The 23,374-nt window shown below is 39.8% G+C and overlaps 1 pseudogene; it reads left to right on the top strand.

The window, feature by feature from the left end:
• The first annotated feature begins 14,818 nt into the window (after positions 1–14,818).
• On the top strand, positions 14,819–15,549 carry LOC103658019 (annotated as a pseudogene).
• The last annotated feature ends 7,825 nt before the right edge of the window (positions 15,550–23,374 follow it).

Consider the following 23,374-nt stretch of genomic DNA (forward strand, 5'->3'; position numbering starts at 1 on the left):
AGGACAGGCAGGAACATTGCCTGGACCTGAACCTGTAGGAAACTCCCTGGTGGAATGAGCAGGCCTTTATCTCCAGCTTCATGCTCTATTTCTGAGAGATTGTAAGAGTTCCTGATGTCAGCGTGTGAGAGAGAAAAAGAAAGGGAGAAAAGGGTCACTGAAAATAGAATTGCCTGTGGTACCTGAGTGCAGTTTCTTTGCCTTTTCAATAGTGGTTGTTGCTGCCTGAGAAAATCTTTCTGCTTTTAGGCAGATAAGAACCACAGTTGATTTTGTGGAATTGAGGTCAAATCCACAAGTTAGAATTTTATTATTGCATACACAGTTAAATAAGTAGACATCTGGAGAACTTGAAATTAAACTAGGGGAAAAATGTCCTGGACCTGTCGGGTTGCTCTAAGTGCTTGGGTTTACTTTAAGTGAAAGCCTGTTTGTCACTTACCTTCAAGATGAGGAATCACTGGAAGGCTCCTGCTCTGACAACAACACAACTTCACTGAGCTATGAGTCACTGCTGTGAGTCTCTGCTGTTATTCAGATTCTTGGTTTGAAAAGGCCTAGGGGTTCTGGAAATCAGAGTTTTCAGAAACCACCTCCTTCTTTTGGAATGCATGCTCAAGCCCACTTTACATTCAGCAAACATTTAGGGAAACTGTTGTGTGCCAAATACCACACTAAGTGCTGTAGGGAGACTCAAAAGACAGAAAAAATATTTACTTTCAGGCCCTGTGGTAGGTGTTTTTCAAATTGGTTTTCCCATTTTATTTTTTTATTTTTTAACATAAAATTTACCATCTTAACCATCTTAACCCCCACACCCAACGTGAACTCTTGACCCCAAGATCAAGGGTCATATGCTCCGCTAAGCCAGCCAGGTGACCTGGTTTTCTCATTTTAAATGAAAAAAACATATTCCCTATTCTCCAGTGACAGAGAAAGATTTATCCAGTTTACCACAAAACAATAGAGATATGACCTAAGCAAAGGGTGCCAAGATAGTTTAATGGAGAAGGAATTACCTTAAAACTGGATATTCATGTGCTAAAGAATGAATTTGAACCCCTACTTCTTACCATATCAAAAATTAACTTAAACAGGATCATAGATCTAAATTTAAGACATAAAACTATTAAGCTCCTCAAAGAAAACACAGGATTGAATTTCTGTGACCTTGGCTTAGGCAATCATTTGTTAGGGTGACACTGAAATGTGTAAGTGACAAAACTAAAAGTAAATTGGATCTCTCCAAAATTAAAAACGTTTGTGCTTCAAAGGACATCATTAAGAAACTAAGAAGACAGGGGCACCTGGGTGGCGCAATTGTTAAGTGTCTGCCTTTGGCTCAGGGCGTGATCCCAGCGTTCTGGGATCAAGCCCCGCATCAGGCTCCTCCACTAGGAGCCTGCTTCTTCCTCTCCTCCCCCTGCTTGTGTTCCCTCTCTCGCTGGCTGTCTCTCTCTGTCAAATAAATAAATAAAATCTCTAAAAAAAAAAAAAGAAAGAAAATAAGAAGACAGCCCTCAGAGTGTGAGAAAATGTTTGAAAATCATATATATGATAAGGGACTATATAAAGAACGTACAACACAACAATTTTTTAAAAATTTAAAAATTAAAAAAAAATTTTTTTTTAATTAGCCCAACTTAAAAATGGACATTCTTGGGGCACCTGGGTGGCTCAGTCAGTTGAGCATCCAACTCTTGATCTCAGCTCAGGTCTTGATCTCAGGGTTGTGAGTTCAAGCCCTGCCTTGGGCTTCACACTGGGCATGGAGCCTAGTTAAAATAAATAAATGGACATTCTTCAAAGAAGATATACACTTGGCCAATAAGAACATGAGAGATGTTCAACATCGTTAGTCATTAAGGAAATGTAAGTCAAAACCTTAATGAAGCATCACTTCACACCTCCCAGGATGGCTAAGATAAAAATATAGACAAGAATAAGTGTTGATAAGTATGTAGAAAAATTACAACCCTCATACGGAGCTGATGGGAATGTAAAATGGTACAGCCACTTTGCAAAACAGTGTGGCAGTTCTTCAAAAAGTTAAACATAGGGTTACCATTTAATGCAGCAGTTCTACTTGTAGGTATATACCCAAAAGAAATGAAAATATGTCCACACAAAAATTTGCACATGAATGCTCACGGTGGCATTGTTCATAACAGCGCAAAAGTGAATACAAATATCCATCAATTGTCAAATACATGAAGTATGGAATATCCATTTAATGCGATATTATTTAGCCATGATAAGGAATGAATTGCTACAACATAGATGAACCTTGAAAACATTACGCTAAGTTAAAGAAACCAGAGACAACAAACTGCTATGATGTATGAGTCTGTTCATATAAAGTATCCAGAGTAGAATAAGCCATAGAGACAGGAAATAGATCAGGAGTTGCTGGGAGGCAGAGGAGAATGTGAGGTCACAACTAATAGGTACAAGATTTCTTTTTGAGGTCATGATAATACTGTAAAATCAGAAAGTGGCAAAGGTTGCACAACTCTGAATGTACTAAGGGATGAATTTTATGGTATGTAAATTATATGTCAATAAGGCTGTCATTTAAATATTTTTGTACAAATATACGTATATAAATCACCATAAAAGCACAGAAAAGAAAGACCGGAGAGAGTACTGCACTCTGAAGTCATCATATTAAAGTAGAGAAACCAGATGGGAGTTACAAGCAATAACAATTTAATCATATGAAAGAAAACCAAAGGTGTGGCCAACTAGCAACTAAATAAACATACCAAAACATCCTACCCACCCCAGTGACACAAGAGCCAAACCCATAGAAGAAAAATGTTAAGAAACTTGGAATGAAAATTTACAGACTAAGAGAACAAAAGTCATCATCAAGGTAAATCTTTTTTTAAGGTATTTAAAAAAATGTTTTTGGAAGAGAGCCCTGATTATAAAGGAAACGTTCTTTGCTTCTCACTTTAAAGATATAGCAAAAAAAAGGGGGGGAATATACTATATCAAAACATAGATAGTGCAGTGCTTGGCAAATAGATGATACAATAAATATTTGTTTAATGACTGAAAGAATATAATTCCTTTTTTTCCTGCTGAATCACCAGAAGGCATGAGTCTCAAATCCTTTAACTTAAATAAAAAGTAAATATTTGGAATTTAAAATGTATAGCTGAAGACCTCAAAAAAGAAAAAGCAAGGATGGACAGAGGTATACAGCATCTTCAAGTTTTATTTCTTTAAAATATCTAAACCAAGTATGTCAGAATTTTAAGATTAAAGTAGGATGGTGGGTTCATGAGTGTTAATTATACTATTCTCCACATATTCCGTGTGCTTTTAGATTTTCACTATATTAAAAGAACTAAAAAGCAAAAAGCACAGTACAGTAGACTGCCATAGCTATAGTTTATCTTTTCCAGGGCACTCCACTGTACGGCATTCTCCTGGTGATATAGAGCTCACTAAAATGTCCCCATTTCTTTATACTCTTTATACTTTTTAATATGACTTTGTATCTCCTCCAACAAGAGATGGTTCCCTACCCCATGAAGTTCAGCTGGCTTTGGGATTTGCTTTGGCCAAAAGAATATGGCAAAAATGACAGTGTGTGAATTCCACATCTAGACCTCAAGAGGCCTTGTTTGCTTCAGCTTGTTCTCTTGAAAGCCTTTTACCACCATGTGAGCAAGCCAACATGAGCTGACTAGAGAATGAGACTCTCTGAAGGAAAAAGACCACTTGTCCCAGTGGAAGCCACCTGGACCAGCCCATGGCCAACAACCCCTAAGTCTGTGAGAGAAGCCAGTTGCGATCAGCAGAGCTGCTCATTTGCGCCACAGCTGACTACACAGACATAATGACCCGGCCGAGACCAAAACTATTGCCCAGCTGGCCTGTAACCTCATAAGCAGTAAGAAATGCTTAATATTTCATGTTACTGAGGTTTTGTGGTGCTTTCTAACACTGCACGTGCTGGTTTGGGATCCCCTGCAATCAATCACTGCAATAGAATTAGAGGTGCATAAATGTATTAGAGAGTAACACCTGTGAAAAGAACAGGGGAGATAGAAGGACGGGACAAGGAGAAGCGTCATATCGCTATGCAGGCCTGACAAAGCCCCTGCTGGTCCAGGACAATAATGGCTAGGCCCTTGCTCAGTCACTGGCTGAGGCCGCTTGAAAGCTGGGGCAGACACTGAGAAGCCACCAACAAGAGGCTGTCCGCTTACCACTTCTTCATATCTGGGCAGCAAGAGCGTTCTTGAAGGGCGTGGCCCCTCTCTGTGTCTGCCATTGTTCAGTCCTTGCACCCTGCAAATCCACTGCTCCATACGCATCCAGGGAGCAGCTCAGGGTAAGCTCCATCACTGTACATGGTTTTAGGGCCAGCACTAGCTGTCCTAGCCTCTCTTCTCTACTCTCTCCATTCTAAATTCCTCTTGCCCTCAGCTACCACCTCTGCTGGTCTTGGTGGCTTACCTGGTGGTATAACCCAAACTTTCATTATCAGAGTGTCTTAGCCCCCAGTAATCATGTCCTTCTCAGGCTCGGGTTGCTTCACTTCTCTGTTCACAATTACAATTGATCAAAGGAGAACCAAGAACCAAGAAGGTGACCAAGTGGCTCATCTGAGTTCTGAACGTATGCCTCCCTGTTTGCATTGTGTAGAATTAGCCTTACCTCCCATTGTTGATCAGAGTTAATTATCCGTGCCAGGATGGTCACTAGTCTCACCTGCCGATCCCTGACCACAAGGGGCTCAAAGCGCCCGGATGGCAGCCATAGTTTGTAATTCAATTGGACCCTCGCTATATCCTCTGGTGAAAGCACGGCTCTATCAACAACCAGAACCTCTAACCCTGTAGACCCCAAGAAGATCACTGGGGATGAAGGTAAGTGAGACTGCTCCTGCTTCTGCCACCTCATTTACAGATCCACATATCCTTCTGATTGGAGACACAGCACCATGAAAAGAAAAATCTTTGGTCTAATGTGTATACTGCATTCTGGAAGGTTAAGCCCCCTCTTCACAGGGGTTTTGCCTCCAACTTTGCACTTCAGCGATGGCCTCTTCCCTTATGGGAATACATATACACATACACATACATATATATATATGAAACTAGAGGTAAGAAGTGTAATGTATAATAGCTTTGTAAAATAAGTACCATTGCATCCATCAAAAACAAATCCATAAAGCACGTGAGCATAAAATCCAAATCTCTCAAAGTCACATTCACGGAACAAGTGATTATTATTAGTCCCACTCTTCCAATAAAAACGAAGCCTATATTGCAAAATCAAGACCAGGGCTCTCAGGAGCCATAGCTTCAGGTTCAAAACATAATAAAATACATGGACGTGTCAAAAATGAGAGTTCATTTCCTGACAGAAGGACATTTTTATTCAAACTCTTGACACCTCTGAAAAAGAGAAATGTTAGTGGTTTATGTACAGTGACCTAGAGCTTCTAATATTCTTTGGCCAAGTCAAATTTTAATCCTTTTCCTTTGCCACTTCTTTCTCTTTATTCCTGCCTACATTTTAACTTTTCAAAAATTTTCTTCTTTCCCTCCTCCCTCCTTCTTTCTTCCTGTTTGTCCATATCTCTTTCACTGTATTTCTCGTTGGCACTTTCTTTGGTTTTCTTTTCTTTTTTTTTTTTAAGATTTTATTTATTTATTTGACAGAGATAGAGACAGCCAGCGAGAGAGGGAACACAAGCAGGGGGAGTGGGAGAGGAAGAAGCAGGCTCATAGCGGAGGAGCCTGATGTGGGGCTCGATCCCAGAACGCCAGGATCACGCCCTGAGCCAAAGGCAGATGCTTAACCGCTGTGCCACCCAGGCGCCCCACTTTCTTTGGTTTTCTTAACTGCCGTGCGCCTCAGTTTCCTCATCTGTACAATAGGGATAATAATAGTGGCTCTCTCACAAGGGAGTTGTGAAGATGAGGAGTTAATATATTAGTTTGTTGGGGTTGCCATGATAAAGTAGCACAAACTGAGTGGCTTAAACAACAGACATTTATTGTCTCACTGTTTTGGAGTCCAGAAGTCTGAGATGAATGTGTTGGAAGGGCCATACCCTTTCTGAAGGTTCTAGAGAACGATGTGTTCCAGCCCTCTCCCCTTGCCTCAGGTAGTTCCTTGGCTTCTGACTGCATAACTCCAGTCTTCACATGGTGGTCTCCCTGTACATATCTCTGTGTCTAAATTTCCCCTTTTTATAAGGACACTAGTCTTATTGGATTAGAGGCTCACCCTACACCAGTATGACCTCATCTTAACTATATTTGCAGCTACTCTATGTCCAAACAATGTCACATTCTGAGGTAGTGGGACTTTAACACAGAAATTGGAATGGGGGAGGGACCAATTCAGCTCATAACACATATGTAAAGAACTTAGAACAGTTCCTGGCACATAAAAGGTACTACGTGAATATGTGCTATTTATTGAGTGCATACTATGTGTGGAGCACTGTGCTACATACTGAGGATGTAACATTAAGCAGACACCGGTCTATTCCTCAAGGAGCTCATAGTTTGATAAGATCCAAGGTAGAGATTATATAGGGTGACTATCATCCCAGTTTGCTCATCAATGCCTGGGAGCTGGAGGGTGGAAGGGGGTTCCTGGGACATAGGACTTTCAATGCAAACTCCCGGAAAGTTCAGGGCAAATCAGGCCAAGTCATTCACTCTGGAGGTAAGCAAGAGGTATAGGATCTAAGAGGGAAATAAGAGAGGTATAGTGGCAGGAACTGCTTGTTTCCCCCAATATCTGTTATCTCCTTGGCATTTGGTCATCACGAATAAAGACTGCATTGTTCAGTGTTCCATGACACTAGGCATGGCCATGTGACTAAATTCTTGCCCACAGGAAATGGTGTGTACAACTTCACAGAAATGTTTTAAAGGGAAGGGGCATGCCCTTCTTCACCTCTTTCTTCTATTGGCTAGAATTTGAGTATGATGGTTGAAATTGGAGCAGCCATCTTTAATCACAAGATAGAAACCAAATATTAATCTAGGAGCCTGGACCTCTAGTGATTATGGAGAAGGCATACCTATCAGACCCCATACATCTAGACTTCATTTATGTGAGAAATAAACTACCTTTTAATGCTATGATTATTTTGGGTTTTCTGTCATACAGTTAATTATATTCAATATACTACACATATTAACCTCTGTCTTAAATAGTCATGAGAGGAGCTAAGAGGGAAAGAGTTCTGCACAGAAGAAAGGCTGTATCTCATATCTGATAAAGGATTAGTATTCAAAATAAAAAAACTTTTAAAACTGAACACCCCAAAAAACAAATAATCCAATTAAAAGTGGACAGAAGACATGAATAAACATTTTTCCAAAGAAAACATACAGATGGCCAGCAGATATATGAAAAGATGCTCAACATCACTTATCATCAGGGAAATACAAATCAAAACTACAATGAGATATCACTTCACACCTCTCAGAATGGCTAAAATTAACAACACAGGAAACAACAGCTGTTGGTGAGGATGTGGAAATGAGGAACCCGCTTACACTGTTGGTGGGAATGCACACTGTTTAAGCCACTCTGGAAAACAGTAAGGAGGTTCCTCAAAAAGTTAAAAATAGAGCTACCCTACGATCCAATAATTGCACTAAGTATTTACCCAAAGGACACAAAAATACTGATTTGAAGGGACACATGCACCCTGATCTTTATAGCAGCATTATCAACAATAGCCAAATTATGAAAAGAACCCAAATGTCCATCGACTGATGAATGGATAAAGAAGAAGTGGTATATATATACAATGGAATATTACTCAGCCATCAAAAAGAATGAAATCTTGCCATTTGCAGTGACATGGGTGGAAGTAAAGAGTAGTATGCTAGGGCGCCTGGGTGGCTCAGTTGGTTAAGTGTCTGCCTTTGGCTCAGGTCATGACCCCAGGGTCCTGGGATCAAGTTCCACATTGGGCTCCCTGCTTGGTGGGGAGTCTGCTTCTCCCTCTGCCCCTCCCTCCCACTCATGCTCACTCTGTCTCAAAAATCAATAAAATCTTTTTAAAAAATAGGATGCTAAGTGAAATAAGTCACTAAGAGAAAGACAAACATCATGTGATTTCACTTGTATGTGGAATTTAAGAAACAAAACAGATGGATGTATGGGGAACAAAAGAGGCAAACCAGGAAACAGACTCTTAACTATAGAGAACAAACTGAGGGTTGCTGGATGGAAGGTGGTTTGGGGGATGGGTGAAATAGGTGATGGGATTAAGGAGGGCACTTGTAGTGATGAGCCCTGGGTGTTGTATGTAAGGGATGAATCAATAAATTCCACTCCTGAAACTAATATTACCCTGTATGTTAAGTAACTAGAATTTAAACAAAAACAAGGGGAAAAAAAGCAAAAAGGTCATATTTAAAGGCTTTAAAGCAAGAGAGTCTGGAATAACTTCAGATTTCACAAGGGTGGACTAAATAATCAGGAAAAGACCTATTATACAATACCCCTACAGTTCTTTCCCAATTCTAATGTGTGTGGGTTTTCTTACACTATCAAACAGCTCTTGGACACCACCTGGGTGTCCTATAATTCAACTCAGTTCTGGCACTATCTACTAAGGAATAGCATTGGACTAGAGGTTTCAATGACTTCTCCTCAGGTTTAATTAATTTGCTAGACTAGCAGCCATAGTTGTTATGGAATAGGTTAGATCGAACTCAGAGAAATCTTTTCCTTGCTAGATTACCAGTTTATTATAAAAGGATATAACTCAGGAACAGCCAGATGGAAGAGATGCATAGAATAGGGTATGGGGAAAGGGCATGGAGCTTACATGTCCTCTCTGATCATGTCACTCTCTCCAAATCTCCATGTGTTCATCAACCTGGAAGACCTCCAAACCCAGTCCTTTTGGGTTTTTGTGGAAGCTTCATTACAAAGGGATGATTGCTTAAATCACTGACTGTTGGCAACTGATTTAACCTCCAGCCCTTCTCCCCTCCCTGGAGGTCAGTGAAAAGACTGAAAGTTTCAGCCCTATAATCATCTGGTTGACTTTACTGGCAACCAACCTTTATCCTTTGGTGTCCTCCAAAAGACATCTCATTAACATAACAAAAGATAACTCTTCCTCTCTCTTCACAGGAAATTCCAAAGGTTTTAGGGGCTCTTTGCCAGGAGGAAGACCAAATCTATATTTATTATAAATTATAGTATCATTCCCCTAATAAAGTAAGGGAAATCTCCCAGGGCTAAAAATGAAGAAGGACCTATGACCAGAGTGTTAATAATAGCTGACACACATACAGTACTATTCTAAGTGTTTTAAATATATCTTAACTTACTTAATCCTAACAACAACCTTACTAAGTAGATACTATTTTGTTAAAAAGAAACAACAGGTCTAAAATGGAGTCACTTGTACTAAGCCCCATGCTAAGTCTTTGTGCGAACCAAGAGTTAATACCTAACCTAATTGCAGTTTCAGCCTCTCCCATGAATGTCTTAACCAGTCAGTCTGGAATTTCCTGGTCAGCACTACTGAGGCAATCTACCTGATAGACTCCTTCCATTCCCTAAAAGAAGGCGACCTTGCCTAAAATATCCACTCTTCTTCTCCTTTTGCATATAAAAGCCTCCCATCTTGTACAGGTCTGTGGAGCTCCTTTCTATTTGCTAAATGGAATGCTGTCCAATTCATGAATCATTGAAATGGGTCGGTTAGATCTTTAAATTCACACAGTTGAATTTTTTTTAAACAGATTTTGTGGTGGAGATGGAATCCAAAATGAACTTCCAGTAGCATTCAGAGACAATAAGAAACAGGAATGGTACCCACAAATCCTTTTGAGTTCTGTCCGTCTCACCATTACTAAGGGCCATGAGTAAGTTTCTCTTAGTTCTGAGTTCTGCTGTCTTTGCATCAAGCTCTGGATCTAACTGGCTTTCTGGTCACTTTCACTTTGGGAGCTGCTGGTAGTTCAGGTTGCAGTTATCATGTAATTAATGGAAACTCTTAGCCCTTGATTCTGTCCCAAGATCCAGGTGGGAACTGCTGGTGGGAGTTCACAGTTCTGCATTTATGTGGAGCCCCCCTGGTCCACAGTCCCCATTTGTTGAGGTATGCTGGTTCAATCCTTCCCCCGTTCCAACTTCCAAGGTGGGAATTGTTGTTGTTGCACATGGGGTCTTCTGTCAGCAAGAATGAATTAACATCTCTTCGTTACTGCTGATATATTAAGGTACACATGTTTGTCTTGTCTGGTGTAGATAAAGGCTATTTCTAGTGGGAATCTTGGAAGCAGCCACAAAATGGGCAGACACAAACCAAGCATTTAAAAGCTGTGAAAGTGCTTTCCACCTAATCCAAAGACTCATGCGTTAGGATAAGTTGGTTATGGTATAGGTTAGATTGACACTGGGTCATTCACAACCTTGAGAAAATTTCCATGCAATGATGTACACTGTATAACATCAAACAATTTCCAACCCAGTGCCACATCCTTATCAAGTATTATATCCAAGAGACCCAAAGGCTTAGATAGATTAAGATAGGTAGATCCTTAAACTCCAAATAATCAAGTGTGCCACTTTCCTACACACCTGGTTGTTTCATGTCTAAGAACTATACGGTCCCCAAAGCTCTAAATATCTACAAAAGTGGCAAAATCTTACTAAAAACAATACAGAATTACAATGGCCATTATGGGGAATATTCCAATTAGACAAGAGCATTAATTTAAGAAGTACAGTAGAAAGCAAGGGTTCCCAAAGTAAACGAACAGAAATACCTATTTTAAATGGTATGCAGAAGCTTCAAAACGAGTTTATGATTCCAAAATAACTTCATTAAAAGATTTGTTACAAAAGGCAAATGAAAAATTAAAGACACAAGAGGTACCTAGAACAAGATGATAAGTCTGACTGATGTGACTTCTACTGAATCCCTCTATCCTTCCTTCTCTGAGTACTCATGCTTCATTAACTCTTTGAACTGACTTCCCACTCTGAAGAGGCTATTGAACAGCTACCTTTAATAATAAAACTACTTGAGGTTATAGGAGATCCTCCTAAGATATTTTCCACTCCTTGATCAAATACCCAAGTAAGGGCCATGGTTAAAGGATTTCCTAAGCCCAGGGAGGACCCCCAAAAGTTTTCTGAAGAATTTGGAGTTATTATCCAGACCTATAACCCTGGACTGTCAGATCTTTATCAGTTTCTGCACATGCTAGGGGAACCTGGTGGAGCCCAGAAATGGATGCAGGAAGCAGGATGGTATAACCTGAAGGATGATACCTGAGATCCAAGACATTCAACATGGTTCCCTCATGGACCAGAAAAAGCTCATAAAATAGGAACTGATCTTTAAAAGTCATTGCTAGAGTCTTCCCTGCTCACATTGATTGGTCTATTATTCAAACACAAAAACAAAGGAAGATGATGAATCTGTGGGAGACTTTATTTTTTATTTATTCATTTTTTAAAAAGATTTTATTTATTTGACAGAGAGAGAGAGAGAGAGAACACAAGCAGGGGGAGTGGGAGTGGGAGAAGCAGGCTCCCCGCACAGCAGGGACCCCAATGTAGAGCTCTATCCCAGGACCCTGGGATCATGACCTGAGCAGAAGGCAGATACTTTACCAACTGAGCCACCCAGGCGCCCCTGTGGCAAACTTGAAAGCTCATCTGGAAGCTCTCTTCCTGTGGTACTCCAGGTTCCATACAATACATGAGGTCACCCAATGTGCTCTAGCTGCTCTGTTCGTAGATGGGTTATCTCCTGAGATTAGTGGATTGATAAAAAAGCAGAAAGTAGGATGAGAGGTTAACAGTTTGAGTGAACCTGTGACACAGTTGAGTACTTTGAAAGGACTTTGGAACAAGACTAAAGTCCACCAAGCTACTGGCCTTACAGATAGAACTGCTCCAACACTATGCACTTAAAGTAACACTTGGACTCCCCTCCCCCGCCACTCACTGCACACATATAAGGGTCCACCATCAAAATGATGGCCTAAGGGTCAATGTTTCATTTGCAATCAACTGGGGAAAAAGTGTCTCCAAGACTCTTACACAAATTCTTCAACATCAACTCAAATGAAGTAGCTCTGTAGTCAGAAGGTGATAATCAGAAGTTGATTGAAGTTGCAACCCAAATCTTTGAGGTATTAAAAGCAACTGTCCCTACCTTATAAATCTTTACAAAATTGGAAAAACAACTTAGATTCAAGTTCTTTTATAACTAGTGAGTTTTGTACTGATTCATGGCAGTAATTCTAAAATGAAAGCTGCAAGGCCTCTGCATCTCTCTCTCTCTATATATATACATATATATAAACTGTAGATGTATGGAAATTTTCTACCTCTGGATGGTATTGCCAAAATTAATTTTTATAAGAGCTGTATTTAATTGGCTTAAAGACAATTAAGTGCTTATATAAATTAAATTCTCAGAAATATAATGGAAACTAACCCAAATGAATTTCAAGTTCACATGACCTGGGAAAATATTTGGTATTAAAGCTAATTTAAGGTTTATTGATTTAATTGCAACAGATATGCCTTCAGAGTTATTAACATTAAAAATAATAGAGACACACAACTTTAATTCTACCTAGGCTACTAAAGGTCAAATGAGTTCATGTTATCTCATACAAATTTGTCAAAAAGAAAATAGCTGGGGATTATAAATGATTTTGTCTAATGTCTCATCAAATTTTTAGTAGGACAGAGTTTTTAGGTGAGCTTTTAAGACCGTTTCCCCAGATCTTTTTGGTGACTTGAAACCTTAAGTTTTTGCTAACTTATGTTAAAATGACAAGTTAAGTTAAATTCGTGGAATGTCCAGATCTTTGTGTTTATCTATTTTCGAATAAGATAAAATACCGAAACATTAATTATTGAACATAGGTTTATTCATTTTTTGCTTCCTTTTATAGAAGAACTCAAGGTATTTGCATCTATTAGTAAACATGTTCTGTGCCCTGCTGAAAAATTTACTATGAGAAACCATATGTTCCTAGAAATTACAAAAGGTATTTATAAATTTGCAAATCCAGAACATTAATGTGAAAGACAGTCCACAACTGTTTACTTCTTTATTTTTACTAGGAATAAAGTTTTTAAGGGTTAAGAATTCTAATATATGTAACTAAAACTACTAGAAATAAGGGAAGCATCTCTGCAAGGAAAGTAGGATGTGAGTTTTCAGTAAAAGAAAGTATGAGGAATGGAAATGTATTTTTATTGAGGAAAAAGAAGGTAATTTTGTTCTAAAGAGAGGCTGGAAATTTCAGAATGGGAAAGAGGAAAACAGGACAAAACTGTAGAGCGTTCATGGAAAACAGAATTTTGAGAAAGGAATTTTATATGGGTTCAAGCTGTAAAGACTGCATGAATTTGTTACAAGTATTTTAAAAATAAGCTATAATAGGGGTGCCTGGGTGGCTCAGTTGATTAAGTGTCTGCCTTCAGCTCAGGTCATGATCCCAGGGTCCTGGGATGGAGCCCCACATCGGGCTCCCTGCTCAGCAGGGAGCCTGCTTCTCTCTCTCCCTCTGCCCCTCCCTGCCACTCGTGCTCTCTCTCTCTCACTTGCTCTCTCAAATAAATAAATAAAATCTTAAAAAAAAATAAAAATAAAAAGATTTGTTCTCTCTCCTTATAAAAAGGAAGACGTTAAACTGCTTAGACGTATTTACCATGTTAAATTATAGGGGAAGCATTGTCAAATAAGAAGTAATACTAAGCATTCTTTATATTGTATTTATGTAAGTCTATGGTATAAGTGTCCCAAAAATTGTATGGAACTCCTAGAAATCTGAATATGTCCTGGCAAAATGATATCAATCATAATTCCAGTTACTATTATAAAATATTGTGTCACAAAAATAAACAAATTTCATACTTAACTCCATTATAGTAAACTCTCATCAGATCTTTAATAATGGGAATTTTTAAGTCTTTTGTCAGTTACAGAGAATTATTGTTTTAGTCTGATGCTTTGCAAAGGTAGAGGTTTATCTTCAAGAAGATTCATGGAAAGGACTCTGGCAAACACAGGTTTCTGATAACTTTATGATCATAAAATTGAACTGGGAAAGAATTTCCAGAACTAATGGAAAAAACTGGACTCAAGCAGAACAAGAGTAGGTAAGATGGAACTGAGTGAACTGAGGAATATGATTATAATTTTTATGACTTCTTGTTTGAAACAGCTCTGGTTAATGTTTTGTTTTTCCAGATTTGAGGAAACGTTAAGCTATCCATGACTTACAGCAATTTGGTAAAGTGTACTATTGTAAATGAAGATGAAACATTTATTTTTTTCTCCATACCTGCTCCCTTCAGAATTCAGAAACTCCTGAGCATTCTTTTTGTGGGAAAACTGTTAGTTATTTACACAAATTCAGTAAGAATCTAAACTCCTTATAAAGGGACACGCTTGGAAACGTTAGTTATATTACCAAAGTTTTGACTGGAATGTCAAATTTGAGATAGAAGTGCATAGACTCAGATATGACCAGACAGTTTTAAGGAACTAAAGTTGGCTTTACAGATCCAATAAAGCCCCTTGGAAAAATAGACCTGATACCTTCCTTGCAAGGTTCCAACAAAGCAGGCTTAAAAAGTGCTCATATGGGGCCGTGGTCCTAGGAGCCTCATGGGGTGGCACTGTTACTCACAGTCAGGTAGTGGCAAAGTGCTGAGCACACAATGTGCCTTAGTAGCCACAGTGGGACCACTCCCACCATCACACCCCCTGAGCTGGTGCAGCCACCCTCACTGCCTCTCTGTTCTTCCTCACTTCTCTCACACCATGGCTGACCAGCCGATGGAAGAGCAAATTGCTGAGTTCAAGGAAACTTTCTCCCTTTTAGGCAAAGTTGGTGATGGCATCATCACAACAAAAGTACTTGGAATTGTCATGAGGTCACTGGAACAGAACCCAACAGAAGCAAAACTGCAGGATATGACCAACAAGGCAGATGCTAATGGTAATGGCACCATTGATTTCCCAGAATTTTTGACTGTGATGGCTAGAAAAATGAAAGATACAAACAATAAAGAAAAAATTCACAAGGCATTCTGAGTCTTTGACAAAAATGGCAATGGTTACATCAGCACAGTGGAACTATGTCATGTCATGACAAGCTTAGGAGAAAAACTAACAGATGAAGGAGTAGATGAAATGATCAAAGAAACAGATACTGATGGAGGTGGACAAGTCAACTATGAAGAACTTATACAGATGATGACTGCAAAATGAAGACCTATTTTCAACTCCTATTTCCCCCCTCTAGAAGAATCAAATTGAATCTTTTACTTACCTCTTACAAAAAAAAAAAAAGTTCATTTACTCATTCTGTTTCTGTCTAGGAAAGAAAAAGTGCTTGTATGGTCAATCACTACTCTTGCTGCACTTATGTCAATGATCACAGCAAGTTCAATGCAAACAAGCTAACTTAACTGTGATTATCTCTGGAAAAAAAAGAAATGTTAGATTCTAATCCTGTTAGTTGTTTTTGAGGTTTTGATTTATACCTGCAAATTGAACTGGATCCTGAATCTTTTTTTTTTTTTTTTTTTTTAATGTAGACTCCATGCCCAGCGTGGAGCCCAATGCGGGCCTCAAACTCACAACCCTGAGGTCAAGACCTGAGCTGAGATCAAGAGTTGGACTCTTGGGTGCCTGGGTGGCTCAGTCGTTAAGCATCTGCCTTCGGCTCACAGGGCATGATTCTGGAGTCCTGGGATTGAGGCCCGCATTGGGCTCCTCCACTGGGAGCCTGCTTCTTCCTCTCCCACTCCCCCTGCTTGTGTTCCCTCTCTCGCTGGCTGTCTCTCTCTCTCTGTCAAATAAATAAATAAAATCTTAAAAAAAAAAAAAAGAGAGAGAGAGAGAGAGAGAGTCAGACTCTTAACTGATTGAGCCACCAGGTACCCCTGGATCCTAAATTCTAGTTTCCTCAGATATTTGGCTACAACTCTCCAAACTAAGATATCCAATTTTCTCTCACTCTTCTGATTTGGAATCACTAAGAACAAAGACTGCCCTTGAATTTCCTTGCAAGAGAGTATTTTAGGTCCTCCTCACTACCCAGATGGTAGCCAAACTTTAGGGACTTGGGCATACATCTCACAGCTGAAGAAGGCTCTATCTAACATTTTGTTGTGTGCAGACACTGGAGACCTTTAAATCAAATTGACTAGGAAAAGCAATAGCTCACATTGGTGTAGACTGTTTGTGTCCAAGACACTGGATCAAGACTTCATATTTTAACTAAACATGAAACTCTTTCTTCTTCCCTTTTTTTCCTTTACTCTGGAACTGGCCTGGAAAGATAATGCCATCGTCTATATCTCCCAGGCCATTGCTAAGGGAGCAATCCTTCAAACTATTGGATTTGTCATCAAGAATTCTGGCCTGTCCATGATGCTACTGACTCCCTCACCCATTTCCCTGTCTCTAGTTAAGAACCCTAAACCCAGGAAAACTTGTGTCTAGGTTCTAGGCAAAAAAAGAAGAAGAAGGAGGAGGAGGAGAAGAAGAAGAAATAAGAAAAAAAGAAAGAAAGAAAGAAAGAAGAAAGAAAGAAAGAAAGAAAGAAAGAAAGAAAGAAAGAAAGAAAGAAGAGAAGAGAAAAGGAAAAAAAGAAGAGGAAAGAAAAAAGGTGGGGGGGGGGGACACAAAGTAACCAGAATAAAACTGCCTGTGTGGTCTACAGGACCTTAAACTTTTATTGGCCTCAATAACTGTCACTTTTCCAGGCCTGACTCACAGATTCTAATGGGAATTATCAGGAGGCATTCATGATTCAGGATTGGCTTCCTTTGTCAGGGCCCTACATCCCTGGTCAATAGTGAGTACAAATGAGACTATGATCAGGAATTTCTCCTTAACTCTCGAAATATTACAGAATCTCCTGTAATATTAGTTACAGTAGTTGCCCAACAAAAATCCTTTGACTCTCTGGACAAAATTGTTTTTGCTAATAGGTTAGCCCTTGATTATCTTTTAGTTGAGCAAGGGGATGTCTGTGCTATGGCCAACATGACCTGCCACACCTGGATTAATACTTCAGGGGAAAGCTGAAACTCAGTTACATTAAGATCACTGAGCAAATCACTTGGCTTCAAAAGGTGTCTCCTTCAATGGGGTCTTTCTTTGACTTATTTGATTTTCATTGATTTGGGTCTTAGAGACCATGGCTTTGAAGTGTACTCCAGATGATGGGAATTATCCTGCTTATGATAATCATAGAAATCTCCTTGGTGCATGTACTCTCTTAAGACCTTTAAATATATGTTTGCAGCCACTAAGCAAATGATCTCCCTAAGACTGGAACATCAGAAAAGGAACAAAGAGAATGACCAACTTAAAAGTTGTGAACCAGAAGGCATGGCCTGTGAATTATCACAGTGATTCAGCCAAAACATCACAACCCATGAATACTACACACAGAATCAACATAGACTCCAAGAACTTCAGAATGATAGCTAAGAGTGGTGCTAGTGCCTTAAATTTGGAACATATCTCTCAGTTAAACTGAGAGCTGGATCAAAAGGGGTTAATTGTTAAAAAGGACAGGAAAGCCACAAATGGAGTCACTGTGCTAAGCCCCATGTCAGCAAATGAAGATTTAATGCCTAACCTACTAGGCCTCTCCCAGGAATGTAATGTTAACCAGTCAGTCTGGAATTTCCTGGTCAGGACTAGTGAGTTAATCCACCTGCTAGACCCTTTTGTCCCCTAAAGGAAGTTCACCTTACCTGAAACAATCCACTCTCTTTCCCCTTCTGCCTATAAAAGCTTTCTGTTTTGGACTGCTCCTTGGAGCTCCTTTTTATTTGTTAGACAGGATGCTGCCTGATTCATGGATCATTGAATAAAGTCAGTTCGATCTTTAAATTTACTCAGTTGAATTTTGTTTTTAACAATTTGGATTCTCATTTTACAGATAAGGAAGCTAAGTCACATAAAGGTTATAGAAGACACAAGGTACATGGTAGGAGGTACATGGATGTCAAGCCAGAATCCCAGAAAAGAGAAAACACTTGAGGAAAGGCAACTTTTGAAAAGGTAATGACTGAATATTATCCAGAATTATAAAAATCATGAATCTTCAGATTAATGAAGCACACCAAATCCCAAGTAGATCTCTAAACCAATACTAATACAAAAAATAGTAGCTAACATTTATTGAGTACTTAAGAGTTAGGCCCTATTCTAAGTGAATTGTATACTTTTTTATTAATATTCACAACAACCTTACGAGATAGGCCCTGCCCTTATCCCCAGTTTGCAGATAAGAAAACTGAGACAGGTCAAGTAACCCTCCTAAGATCACAGAGCCTGCAAATGGTCGAAGCCAGGATTGCAACTCAACTATTTGATTCTGAAGAATACACTTTTCACACCAAGAAGAGAAAAAGTTTTAATATTACTTTATGCCCTACATCTTAATATTACACCTTAATGATCGTACATCTTAATAGTCTATGCCCTCACGACAAAGTGTGGTCCATGGACTAGTGGCATCAGCATTACATGACACCATGTTTAAATACAGAATATCAGCTCCGCTCTAGACCTACTGAATCAGAAGCTGCATTTTAATAAGACCCCCAGGTGATTCACATACAAAGCTTGAGAAGTACTCGTCTGTGTATTCACAAGCCCAATCCTCTTGCAATATATTAACAAAAGTGTCTAACTTTAACCCTTTGATGCAATTGCTTGTAGTTTTCTGGTATTTTACTGCAAACTCCTCCAAAGTAGAGACTGTGTCTGCCTTGACTATGACTGTGTCCTTAGTGCCTGACATCAAGCTGGGCACCTAGTACATTCCCAATCACCAGTTTGGTTAGATAAGTAAATAAATATTGGCAAAAAATGGATAGTTTTTTATGGGAACAAGAAAATATGGTATTGAAATGGCCTCTGTTTCTTTGCTTTTGTCTAAGTTACCTTTTAAAAATATACCAGATTAGTTGATATTGGTAATGATTTCGAATTGTTCTGAGTTGAAATTCAATTCTGTTTCTTCTGTTATGTTAAAATCAATGCTAAACATAGTATTAAAATAATCAGGCAGAAATTAATTTTCATTTTTCCCCCCAGAAGAGTACGAATAACATTCAGCCCTTTCAGTTTAAAGTATATGACGACTTTGGGGCACCTGGGTGGCTCAGTTAAACATCTGCCTTCAGCTCAGATCATGATCCCAGGGTCCTGGGATCAAGTTCTGCATCAGGCTCCCTGCTCAGCGGGGAGTCTGCTTCTCCTTCTCCCTCTGCCCCTGCCCTCTGCTTGTGCTCTCTCTCATGCACTCTCTCTTTTGAATAAATAAATGAAATCTTTAAAAAAATAAAGTATATGGTGATTGCAAGAGTATAATAGAAATCAAAGGTAAATTTTCTTATTTCTACTTCTCAAATGAAGAAGCCATATGATGATAAAAAGAAATGCTCCCACATGTAAGCATTCCAACCATCTAGAGGAGAGAGCAGATGGGTTTTCTGTGAAGACTTGGACTCGGTCAATTTCATTTCCTGAAGTTGCTCTTCAAATTGGTGTTTATTTACAAAACACATTATGTATTGAATCTTGATTTACTGTGATTCCCTCTAATTTTGCTTTCAGAAAACAAACAGTTTTGCTTTTCTTTGCTTATGTTGCATCTCCATAGCAATTGTCAGAACTTCTCCTCAGCAACAAACCCACCACATTGACCTCAGCAAGACCAAAAATGTCTTACACAGAGCTTGTCTTATTTTGTATACTCCAAAGGGAATGTTCTGCTTCAGCAGTTCTTAGAGCTAAATATCATGAGCAAATTAGTGGGACTGACATATTTTATGAACTTCAGTATTTGGAAGCCCTTCATAGCCTGTGACCAGCCTCTACTGCCCACTGCCCCCCTCTCCACCGTCTATGCTCTATCACTCTCAACTTGTCACTGTCCCCAGTACACACTTCTCTTTAAGGTCTCTACCTTGGGATATGATGTTACTTCTGCCGGGACTATGGAGAAAGCAAGAATGTAGAAAGAACATGGGCTTTAAAGAAACTCAGATTCTTTTTTTTTTTTTAAGATTTTATTTATTTATTTGAGAGAGAGAGTGAGAGAGAGAGAGCACATATGAACAGATCAGGGCAGGTAGAGGAGAGAGAGAGGGAGAAGCAGACTCCCTCCTGAGAAGGGAGCCTGGTGAAGGGCTCGATCCCAGGACCCTGGGATCATGACCTGAGCCAAAGGCAGACACTTAACTAACTCAGCCACCCAGGAGCTCCTCAGATTCATTTTTTCATTCTGTGATTTGAGCAAGTTAATTAACTACTCTGAACTATTTATTGATTGGAAAAATAAGTGATAACAATATATAGGGGTTAGGGTTGTTCTAAGAACTAAGTGAAATAACGGTAATAATAGTTAACGTTAATGACCACTGGGATGCCTGGGTGGCCCAGTCGGTTAAGCGTTTGCCTTTAGCTCAGGTCATGATCCCAGGGCTCTGGAATCGAGTCCCGCATCATGCTCCCTGCTCAGAGGGGCGTCTGCTACTCCCTCAGCCTGCTGCTCCCCCTGCTTGTGCTCGCTCTGACAAATAAACAAATAAAATCTTTAAAAAAAAACATTTAATGAGCACTTATTATGTGACATTATTGTGCCAAGTGCCTGTATTATGTGAATTAATTTTTTAAAACATTTTATTTACTTATTTGAGAGAGAGTGAGAGTGAGAGCACAAGCAGGGGCAGCTGCAGGCAGAAGGAGAAACAGGCTCCCCACAGAGCAAGAAGCCCAATGTGGGACTTGATCCCAGAACCCTGGGATCATGACCTTCGCTGAAGGTAGATGCTTAACCCACTGAGCCACCCAGGCATCCCAAAGAGATACTTTTCCATACAACGTGACATGCATAGGTATGCATAGAGGAAGCGCATCTAACCCAGCCTGGGGAGGACAAGTGGCTAGGGTGGGGCAGTCTTACTAGAGGAAGTTATGCCTGAATTGAGTCTTGAAAATAAGCAGATATTAAGCAGACAAGGAAGAGAGGAGTGTGTAAGAAGAGACCTCCAGGCATGATCAAAATACAGAGGAGTGAATACAATATTCAGGGAATTGTAAGTAGTTGAATATTGCTGCGGACAAGAGAAAATGGCTGTAGGGACCACAGGTGAAACTGGCAAAGTAGGGAGAGGTGAAATTAAAAAGAGCATTTGTGTGCAATGCTAAGGGATCCACTGAGGGGCACCAGGGATCCCCAGAAGGATGTTAAGCAACAGACCGGGTAGCCACGAGGAAGATTGAGAAGGGCCTATCTTTTAGACTCAGCTCCTTCTCCTTATCATGCCCTTAGTCCCTGTGCGGCGATGCTCCTACCACTTAGACAGTTTGTTTCCTGGAAAGGCTCTAGGTGTTGGCAGCAGGTGAAGATTTGAAAGTGAAGATTTTGACAGCCAAATGGATGATGATGTGGGGCATGAAATGGAAACAGAGAAGATGGATGTTTCCTCAGGCTGCTCATGACCCATTGAGGCTGCTTTTCTACAACACAGACGCTTTCCACTTCAATCTACTACTCATTGGCTCAATCTTCAGGATACCATCTCCAAAATCCCTGGAGAGGAAGTAATTGAAATATTTAAGGAATACCACTATCATTGGTTTTTTTCCCTCATATTTTATCAACCACCATATGTGGTTAATATAAAAACTGAGCAGCGGGGCATCGGGCTGGCTCCGTTGGAAGAGCATGAGACGCTTGATCTCAGGGTTGTGAGTTCAAACTCCACGCTGGGTGTAGAGATTACTTAAATAAATAAATAAAGACTTAAAAAAAAAAACATAAAACCCCAACAACTGAACAGCAAGCAGAAGCCCAGATGTGTAGGAAAAAGGCGTGAAGGCATTATTAGATGATCTCAAAGATAAGCTGAACAGAATTTCTAGCCCATAGTCTGGCTTCAGCTTCCATGAAGTATATAAAAGACATTCTGGAGAAATCAGTGGGCAAGGTCATGAGTGAGATCTGGGAAACATACAACTTAATAAATTGGGACCACTGGCAAGTGGCCGACGTATAGGACATCTGGCAAGACTCTCCTGGGGGTCGGGGGTGGGGCAGAAGGTTGCTTTTTATTTTTTGCTTCTAAGTCCACCAGAGCGCATTTCCAGTTCTGGAGTAGGTCAAACCAGAAAGCTTCTGTGAGGTTCAATGAGTGTCCACAGTTTCTCTGGGCTGTAGTAGGTCATAGTGGGGTGGGGGGACAGATGGGCAGAATAGAAACTCCATCAAAACATGGATAAGGCAAAGCAAATACAAAAATCAACCTGGATCAGGCTCATTCAAGTATTCCATTCTCAGATTTTAAAAAGCGGAATGAAAGCAGTTGACATCTTAATGATAACCTCTTTCAGTGCATCTTCTCTCTGGAGCTGCAGGGCTTCAGTTTGCAGTTGCTGTCGTCTACATCTGGAACACAGCTGGTGCACCAGCACCTTGAGCACTCGCGTCACCTCTTTCCTTACTTGGGTATAGTTTCCTATAATCCATACCTTCTTCTTTCTTGGTGTATACTCTTTCTCTTTTTGATTTATCATGTCCTCCCTCCCTTAGCTTCTTAAGAAAATGTGCATGGAAGGTAAGGTTTTCGAGAATTTTTCTTCCTTTTCTTTTCTTTCTTTTGCAAGCACAAAGCCGTTTATTAAAGCAAAAGTACACTCTCAGGATGTGAGAGCTGGCAGGTTCCACAAGGTGGAACCAGCCCCATTATTCTTGATGGACAGTTTGGGTATAGAATTCTAAGTAGGAAATAATTTTCCTTCAGAATTTGGAGGCATTGTTCTATTGTTCTCAGAATTCAGGGTTCAGCATTGCTGTTAAGAAGCCTGAAGTCATTCTGATTCCTTCTCCTTTGTATATGGTTTTTCTGTTCAAAAGTTTAGAGAATTTTGCCTTTGTAAAAATATTGTTGGTATGTGTCTGTTGCCATTCATTGAGCTGGGTCTTTGGTGGGCCCCTTCAATCTGGCAATTTAGGTCCTTCGGTTATCTTTCACCTTAGAGGATTTCCTCCTTTGTTTGGTAATCCTAGTTTCTCCTTCATATTTAAGGGTGGGATAGCAAAAAGCTGATGAGAAGCAGGGAAAACCTATTGACCATGAATATTGCTCAAAGGTAATACGAGTAGGATCTTTGTTGGGGACTTCTACCCTCACCCCATCCCACCCCATATCACTATTTTTAAGGATTTTTTTCCCCCTTGGTCTAGTCATCTTCCTTAGAGAAGGCTTCTTCCATCTTATGCCTCTACCCTCACCCCATCCCACCCCATATCACTATTTTTAAGGATTTTTTTTCCCCCTT

Source organism: Ursus maritimus, unplaced genomic scaffold (genome assembly GCF_017311325.1).
Source record: "Ursus maritimus isolate PB19 unplaced genomic scaffold, ASM1731132v1 scaffold_11, whole genome shotgun sequence".
NCBI lineage: Eukaryota > Metazoa > Chordata > Mammalia > Carnivora > Ursidae > Ursus > Ursus maritimus.